The sequence below is a fragment of the Lipotes vexillifer genome, unplaced genomic scaffold (genome assembly GCF_000442215.2).
Source record: "Lipotes vexillifer unplaced genomic scaffold, Lipotes_vexillifer_v1.1 scaffold241, whole genome shotgun sequence".
Classification (NCBI taxonomy): domain Eukaryota; kingdom Metazoa; phylum Chordata; class Mammalia; order Artiodactyla; family Lipotidae; genus Lipotes; species Lipotes vexillifer.
In genome coordinates, this window is record NW_006784922.1 from 1,147,547 (window position 1) to 1,156,962 (window position 9,416).

A 9,416-nucleotide genomic window follows, 5' to 3' on the forward strand; every position below is an offset into this window, starting at 1 on the left:
AGAAAGTTCACACAGTCAGTAAGTGGTTGAGGCAGGATTTAAATCCGAGAAGTCTTATGATAGCTGTGATAAGTCAGCAGAGGTGGCAGCTTCCCGGTAGGTGTGTAGATAGGTATGCAGTGGCTTCCTCTCTAATGAAAAACTCCCAAAGCACTGTAAAACAATCAGGTAGCAGCAGTTCCCAGGTCATTCCCAAGTGGGCAGGGTCATCTGTGGGTTCAGTAGGCTATGTACCAGGTCACATTAAAGAACCAGGTTTACAGCAAACTTACTTCCTTGTGATTGAATGCATGTTACAAAAATGGGCAAAAGAATATCTCCCACCCCACATGTTCTTATAACTTTGACACTCTTCCCAATGAGAGGTGGTATCTGTTTCCTTCACCTGAATCTGGGCAAGATTGCAACTACAGTGAAAATAATGTTATGTGACTTTTGTGGTGAGGTCATAAAAAGCTGTACAACGTCTATCTGATTCTCTTGGGACACTTGATCTTGAAACCCAACCACCATGCTGTGAAGAAGGCCATGGCCCATGGGAGAGGTCCAGAGAGCCAGGAATGAGGCCCAAAGAACACATTCCCAGCTGGCTTCCAGTCAACAGCTAGAACCAACTCACCAGTCATTTGAATGACACATCTTGAAAGTGGATCCTTCAGATCCCAAGAAGCCACCCCAGACAATGAAATGCCGAGCAGAGATGTGCTTCCCTTCTAAGCCCTGCCCTAACTGCAGATTCATGTGCAAAATAAAGTACTGTTGTTGTTTTAAGCCACTAAGTTTTGGAGTGATTGGTCTGTTATGGAGTAATAGATACATTCCCAGATAATACCTGCTTGTCTCCATAAAATCCAAAGCTTCAGTCTCATAGGTGGTGCTTATACCAAAGGCTCTGGTGGTGATCAGATTTCTTCCACAACTTCTGCCAAATTGTTGAGTTGTTTCAGGAGAAGGAGAACATAAAGAGTGCATTTAGGGCTTCCCTGGTGGCACAGTGGTTGGGAGTCCGCCTGCCGATGCAGGGGACACGGGTTCGTGCCCCGGTCCGGGAAGATCCCACATGCCGCGGAGTGGCTGGGCCCGTGAGCCGTGGCCGCTGGGCCTGCGCGTCCGGAGCCTGTGCTCCGCAACGGGAGAGGCCACAATAGGGAGAGGCCCGCGTACCGCAAAAAAAAAAAAAAAAAAAAGTGCGTTTATAATCTTCCCCTGACTTCATTTTTTACTTTTAAATCTCTAATCTCTTTAGAATACATTTTAGTTTAAGGCATGATACAGGGATCTAACAATTTTTACAAGTTATCACACAACTGCATATTACATTTTCCATCATTTTGTTATTGATTTAAAACATCACCTTTATCATAATTTGGGACCCCAAAGGTAATATAATCAAGGCAAAGATGAGCAAGAAATAAACCTGCTGGAAAGAATGGGATAGCAAGGAACCTTGTGAATTTTGACCTACACAGTGGATGAAGAGGGCAAATCTCTGCTAAAAATTCATAACCACAAGCTAGCACTTACATGAATTTGTAGCCACGCTACCTTAAGAAACAAACAAACAAACACCTGAAGCAGAGAACTTATTTCAGTGGCCCTGGGTTACTCACATGCCAAATAAGTAACAGGGGCAAACAAAAATCCTCTCCTGGGGACAATAATTTCAACCCATGCCTCAAGAATTCCCACAAATAAAATTCCAAAAAGAATAAATGCTGGATAGGGTGTGGAAAAAAGGGAACCCTCCTACACTGTTGGTGGGAATGTAAATTGGTACAACCACTATGGAGAACAGTATGGAGGTTCCTTAAAAAGCTAAAAATAGAACTACCATATGATCCAGCAATCCCAACCCTGGGCATATTACCCGGAGGAAACCATAATTCAGAAATATACATGCACCCCAATGTTCATTGCAACACTATTTAAAATAACCATGACATGGAAGCAACTTAAATGTCCATCAACAGAGGAATGGATAAAGAAGATGTGATACATATATAAAATGGAATATTAGTCAGCCATAACAAAGAACAAAATAATGCCATTTGCAGCAACATGGATGGACCTAGAGATTGTCATACTGAGTGAAGTAAGTCAGACACAGAAAGACAAATATCATATAGTATTGTTTATATGTGGTATCTTAAAAGAGGATACAAACTTATTTACAAAACAGAAGTAGAGTCACCGATGTAGAAAACAAACTTATGGTTACCAGGGGATAAGCAGGGGGAGGAGGGATAAATTGGGAGATTGGGACTGACAAGTACACACTACTATATATAAGATGAATAACTGATGAGGACCTGCTGTATAGCACAGGGAGCTCTACTCAATGCTCTGTAATGGTGTATATGGGAAAAGAATCTAAAAGAGTGGATATATGTATATGTATAGCTGATTCACTTTGCTGTACACCTGAAACTAACACAACATTGTAAATCAACTCTACTCCAATAAAAATTTAAAAAAAAATTCCAAGGAATCTGAGAGTTAATTTAAAAATCACAAACACCAGGAAACCAGGCACCATAAGTGAAAGAGATACCAGAGATACCAGAATCAGACACGCAATGAATTCAGATATTGAAATTATCAGACACAGAGTATGAATAACTAAGTTGAATATATTTAAAGAAAAAAAAAGAGAGTAACGAGCAAGGAATTAGAGACTATAAAATGATGAGATCTGAAAAAGAATCAACTAGAACTTTTAGTTTACTTTAATAAAACAATTAAAACTTAAAACTCAATGGAGAAATAAATGGCAGATTAGTCAGAACTAAAGACAGAATTAGTGAGTTGGAAGATAGTAAGAAAGAAGAGAGTCTCTGAGGACAGTGAGGAAGAGATAAATATAGCTAAAGGATAAAAGAGAGTGAATTCTAACAAACTGTTTAATGGTAGTTCCAGAAGTAGATAAGAAATTAGATAAGTAGATAAGAAAAGAAAAGATTCACACACACACACACACACACACACACACACACACACAAGAATGAAAGAAAAGAAAAAGAGATGATTCACTATTTTAAAAGAGAATGGATAAAAATTATTAATGGACATAAGCCTTCAGACCTAGCAAGTCCATTGCATCCCAAGTAAGATAAATTTAAAATATTTCCACACTCAGATTCATCATGGTGAAATATGCACCAAAGACAAAAAAATTGTTTTCACACACACACAAACAAAAAAAGCAGCTAGACTAAACACTGACTTCTCAATAGCAACAATATAAAGCTCAAGAGACGGGGATAGTATCTTCAATGTGCTGAGTGAAAATAAATGTCAACCTGAAATTATCTACCCAGCCAAAATAACTTTCAAGAAAGGAAGCAAAATTAGGAAGATTTTTTTGAACAAGCAAACAGATTTTACTACAACAGACCCTTCCTAAAGGAAATCTAAAGTCTGTACTCATATAAAGAATGACTTTAGACAGAAAATTCGAGATACAAACTGAAATGATAAGGAAAGATAATATAAGGATAATATGATATACGGACAAATCTAAACAAAAGTCAAATATATAAAATAAATATAATGTGTATTTTATGGAGAAAAAAAGCTAAAATACTATTCAATAATGGGACATAAGTGGGAGAGGGTGGTGATCAGAGTTAAAACATTCTAGGGTCTAGGGATTGTTCCGAACAAACTGATTAAATATCATTGAGTGGGGCTTCCCTGGTGGCTCAGTGGTTAAGAATCCACTTGCCAAGGTGGGGGACATGGGTTCGAGACCTGGTCCAGGAAGATCCCACATGCCACGAAGCAACTAAGCCTGTGTGCCACAACTACTGAGCCTGTGCTCTAGAGCCCGTGAGCCACAACTACTGAAGCCTGCGCACCTAGAGCCTTTGCTCCACAACAAGAGAAGCCACCACAATGAGAAGCCTGTGCACCGCAACAAAGTGTAGCCCCCACTCACCGCAACTAGAGAAAGCCTGCACATAGCAACAAAGACCCAACGCAGCCAAAAAAAAAAAAAAAATCTGTGAGTGACATGTTAGGTATGCATGTAAAATAGCTGAAGTCACCATAAAATACTAAAATTAAAGGATGTAACTGGGACTTCGCTGGTGGTCCAGTGGTAAAGAATCCACCTTCAAATGCAGGGGACCTGGGTTTGATCCCTGGTCAGGGAACTAAGATCCCACATGCCACAGGGCAGCTAAGCCTGCATGCTACAACTACTGAGCTCTCACACCTCAACTAGAGAGCCCACGTGCTACAAACTACAGAGCCCACATGCCACAACTAGAGAGAAGCCCGCATGCTGCAAGGGAAGATTCCGCATGCCGCAACCAAGATCCCACGTGCTGTAACTAAGACCCAACGCAGCCAAAATAATAAAGAAAATTTTTAAAAAAATAATAAAGGATATAACTTTCAAATTAATAGAGAAAAAGGGATTAAAGAAAGAAGAAAAAATGTTCAATCAATTTGAAAAAAAAAGGTCAAGGAGAGAGAAGAAAGAGAAAAGAAAGAGAACACTGCAGGGAAAGATAGAAAGTAGAGATGAATCTGTACATAACTCTTTGAGTTTAAAGACAAAAGTTGTCAGACTGGATTTTAAATGCCAATCCAGTTTTGCTTTCTAAGTGCTATTTTTAAGTGACATACATAAAGATAAGGAAAAAAAAATGGAAAATACACCAGACAATACAAACAAAAAGAAAGCTAGTGTAATGAATATATTTATTTTAATTGACTTAATAATTTATTGCAATGATAAAAATTTAATTCCCTGAGATATGATCATGACCTATACTTTATATGTACCTAACAACCTATCTTTAAAGTATATGAAGCAAATATTGACAGAGCTACAAAGCGAAATAGGAAAATCCACAATCATAGGGAGAGATTTTAACTTACCTCTCTCAAAAATGGAAAGATCAAGCAGTAGGCCCAATGGATCCATGAACCCACCTGGAGTTCCCTTCGAAGACTCTACATTGGAATAAACATACTTGAGAGTAGTTAAAGAAGCCCCAGTGGATTGTCTGAATGCCAAAACTATGGCTTCTTGCTTCCTTCCTTTAAGTTTAGTGAGATTCTTCCTGTGGACCCTATGGAAGCATCTCCCCTCTGGGAAACAAGATCTCTAGATCCACAGAGCCTAAGACTGTGGGCAGCAGGAAGCACAGATTCCCAAGTGGGTCACTGGGAGTGATGGTGTGTGTGGCTGCTCCCATGGCTTCTGCTCTGTTGGGGCATCCATCTCAGCAATTGCTGGATGGGGCATTGACCATCAGCCAAGGGCAAGGCTCCAGAGAAGAATGCAGCTGTGGGCTGTTCTCAGCCTACCTTTCGACAGCTGGGGGAGGGCTGATTGGCTTTGGAAAGAGGATCTGCGTGGGCACCAATAGAGTCTGCTATACTGATTGACTGCTGAGTAGAGCTTCAGGAAAGAAGGCTTAGTCCACTTCACCAGCTTAAGTACTCCAACATGCTGAGGTACTGGCTGGCTGAGAGTAAGGGAACATGGAATAAGCAGAGGAGGAAAGATGTTATACATATCAACTAGCGCCATAACAAGTTGAAGAAAAAAAAAAAAATTAGAGCGGGCTTCCCTGGTGGCGCAGTGGTTGAGAGTCCACCTGCCAATGCAAAAAAAGAAATTAGAGCAGCCACCCTTGTTCTCTTCCTTGCCTTGTTATTAGTATATTGTGTATAGTAACCAATTTTCTTTCCCCCCACTCCCTTTCTGCTGCTAATCAGTACAAATTAGTGAAGATAATTTTAAAATTTGTTTCTTAGGGTATAAGATATCAAAGGTACTGGCGATAGCAAAAATTTTTTAAAGATCTGTTCAGAAATCCAATTGGGTTTTTTGTTTGCTCTAATTCTTTGAGCCCATCTCTGAAGCAAATAAATGGTTGCTGAGGCTTTAAACCCTCAGCTTTAAAGGGTGGGGGAAGGGAGGTGGGGAGGAAGGTGGCAGAAGAGAGGAGAAAAGAAAAACTTATGCTTAATATTACCAAATTTTAACTTGACACATATTATAAAATCAAAAACTTTTTAAATGCATTGATTCATATTGATATAAAAGAATAAATAATGGGAAAGAGAAACTCTTCCTTGTAATACAATGCCAACTAAAAATATGTTGAAAAACACATTTTGGCAATCTACATAGTAATAATTGACTTAGGCAAGAATAATCAATAAATGCTAAAACTAGTGGGTGAAAGTTTAATGAGAAACATGATTTGCATAATTTCAAATATCAGTCCACAAGATACTTATTAATTGCAAAGGGGAAGAGAAATGTGGTAGATAGCACCTTAAGAGATCCAAGTTGACATCACTCATAACAGTACAAATTGGCATAATATGTCTCCTAATACTACAGTATTTCTGCCAAAAGTGAATATTTCTGAATCTAACAGGAAGAAAAAAGATGAACCCAAATGGTGGGACATGATATAAAATAATGGGTTTATCATCTTCAAAAATGTCAGTGTTATGAAAGACATTGACTGGGGAATCTTTTTCTTAAAAAAGAAAAAGGGGGGCTTCCCTGGTGGCGCAGTGGTTAAGAATCTTCCTACCAGTGCAGGGCACACAGGTTCGAGCCCTGGTCTGGGAAGATCCCACATGCCGTGGAGCAACTAAGCCCGTGTGCCACAGCTACTAGGCCTGCACTCTAGAGCCCACGAGCCACAACTACCGAAGCCCACGTGCCTAGAGCCCGTGCTCCGCAACAAGAGAAGCCACCGCAATGAGAAGCCCATGCACTGAAATGAAGAGTATCTCCCGCTCACCATAAATAGGGAAAGGCTGCGAGCAGCAACGAAGACCCGATGCAGTCAAAAATAAATAAATAAATTTATTAAAAAAGAAAAAGGAATGTCACCTGAGTACGATGAGTAATATGAGAATTTTCTTTTGTTATAAGTGATGTTATCGGGATAACTAGTCAAATTTGAATAAGGATGCAAATTAGATCGAAATTTTGATCATTTTCCTGTGGTCATGTAGAATATTTTAGGACATACATACTAAAGGATTTATGGATAAAAGGGCATCTGTTACTTACACTCAAATGGTTCAGGGGTAAAAAAGGAGTATTAGTTACCTATTTCTTTGGCCAAATTACCCCAAAACTTAGAGACTTAGCAATATTTACCCATTAATATTTATCCAGGCGAATACTTTATGTTCACACAAAAACCTGTATGTGAAGGTTTAGTCATAAAGTTTAGGAGTGTTAGTCATAATTTCCAAAAACTGGAAACAACCAAGATGTTCTTCAACAAGTGGAAAAATAAATATACTGCAGTATCCCCATACAATGGAATACTACTTAGCAATGAAAATTAGTAAGCCATTGATTTGTACAATATGGATGAATGTTAAAAGCATTTTGCTAAGTGAAAGAGGTCAGACTCAAAAGGCTATATACTCTATGATTCCATTCATATGGTATTATTGAAAAGGCAAAACTATAGCGATGGAAAACAGATCAGTGGTTGCCAAAGCTTGGAGGAAGGTAGAGTAGTTGACTACAAAGCAGCTGCATGGGGAAATGTTTTAGGGTGATGGAACTGTTCTGTGTGGTTTGGGGGCAGTGGAGAAATGATTTGTTACATTTGTCAAAATCCGTAGAACTTTCACTGTATGCAGATTTAAAAAACGAACCAGGATGCTGGGGAAGATGGGAATCAAAGTCTGAAATGCAGGTTGAGACAAATGACTCAAACTGTATTACAAGTGTATGACATAACCTCCCTGAGCGGGTTGGAGGAAAAGGAGCTGACCTAAGTAACTTTGGAAAACGGTTTTATGACTGAATGCTGTATATAAACACTGAACTGTAGTAAGTTGTTTCTCACAGTGGTACGGGCTAGTAATTCCAAAACTACTGTACATGTTTACTAGGGTTGAACAAATAAGTAAAGACATTGAAGATAATGGGAGCCAGGCTTATTACTTTCAGAGAAAGAAGTTATAAAGAATCAAGGCAAGAGCAGGAGGGAGGACGAGAATGAATTCAAGTTGGAGATATCATCATGATATCCTGACATTAACTTGATGGTAGGTTATCATGATGACATCTACAACTCCACTATTTTTCTATACTGATACAGAAGTAAATACAGACATGTGGTTATAGCTGGGTTAGTATACATGCATTTATTTCTTTGCTCTGTCCACTGAGAGGATGTAGGAACAGTAACACGCCAGTAGCAGCTAGAACAACCAGCACCCAGCTCTTAGTTTTTAAATGCCATTCTCCAGTAAAAGGAATCAGGTCTCCTTGGAGAAATAGCTGATTCTAGGGCTGGGGCAGGAAATAAACAAGATGAGCCCAGAGTATCACTTATTGACAGAAAGTAAGTGCTAAAGATAAAAATAAAAAATGATCGGGGCATGTTAAAAGTACACAGAAACCAACTTGAAAGTGTTCCCAATGGTCAAAGCTGAAAGAACTTGAGCAACAAAACAGTGATAGTATTAGATTATAACCCAAAGAATAAAACAAATATCCACGAGTTCGTACTGATATAAATAATTAAATATATACATACATACATACATAGAGAAGGGTCACATCTTCCTTAGAGAGAAATTCCAAATAATACATGTAGATATGTCCCTGGGAGGTGAGGTTTAATTCCTTTCCTCTTGAGCGTGGGCTGGACTCAGTGACTCGCTTCCAAAGAATGGAATGTGGAAAGAGAAAAATAGTAACTTGACTACAGAGAAACTGGCTGATATCACCTTAACACAGAGATCAAAGTTAACATCTCTATAGTGATGTCATGTTGATATCAAGTATTCCTTGATACGATGCAGTGAGAAGGATAATTCACCTTCACAGAAGTCTTCAAAAAAAATCCACAACCCCAGTTCAATAATGGGAAAACATCAGACAGTTCAAAATTGAGGAGTATTTTCCAAAGCACCTGACCAATCTACTTTAAAATTTTCCATGTAGAGACAAACGAGGAAAGACTGAGAAACTGTCAAAGACTGGAGGAGACAGACTCAGGAGACATGATGACTAAACAAGTGTGATACAAAAAAATGAAAATGCAGACAGGACAGGAAACGATTTATAGGTTAGATTGGGGGGGGTGAGGAGAGGCCCTAGTGGGGAGGAGATACACACCCTAAAATATGAATGACCAAATGGCACCAGCCACCTGAGTAAAAAGGGAAGAACAGTTCAAACGCAGGGAACAGAGTGTGCAAAGACCTTAAGGCTTTCCTCACTTTCTGTGTTTGGGGAACAAAGGGTCAGGGTGGCAGGAGCTTGGAGAGAAAGTTAAAGGTGAGCTAGGAGGTGTAGGAAGGGGCAGAAGACAACACAGAAACCTGTGAAATTTTGATTTGGCCCAAAAGAATTATAGGAAGAAAAAAGTTTTTAATACGGCAAATACTTCTGCAGTATTGGG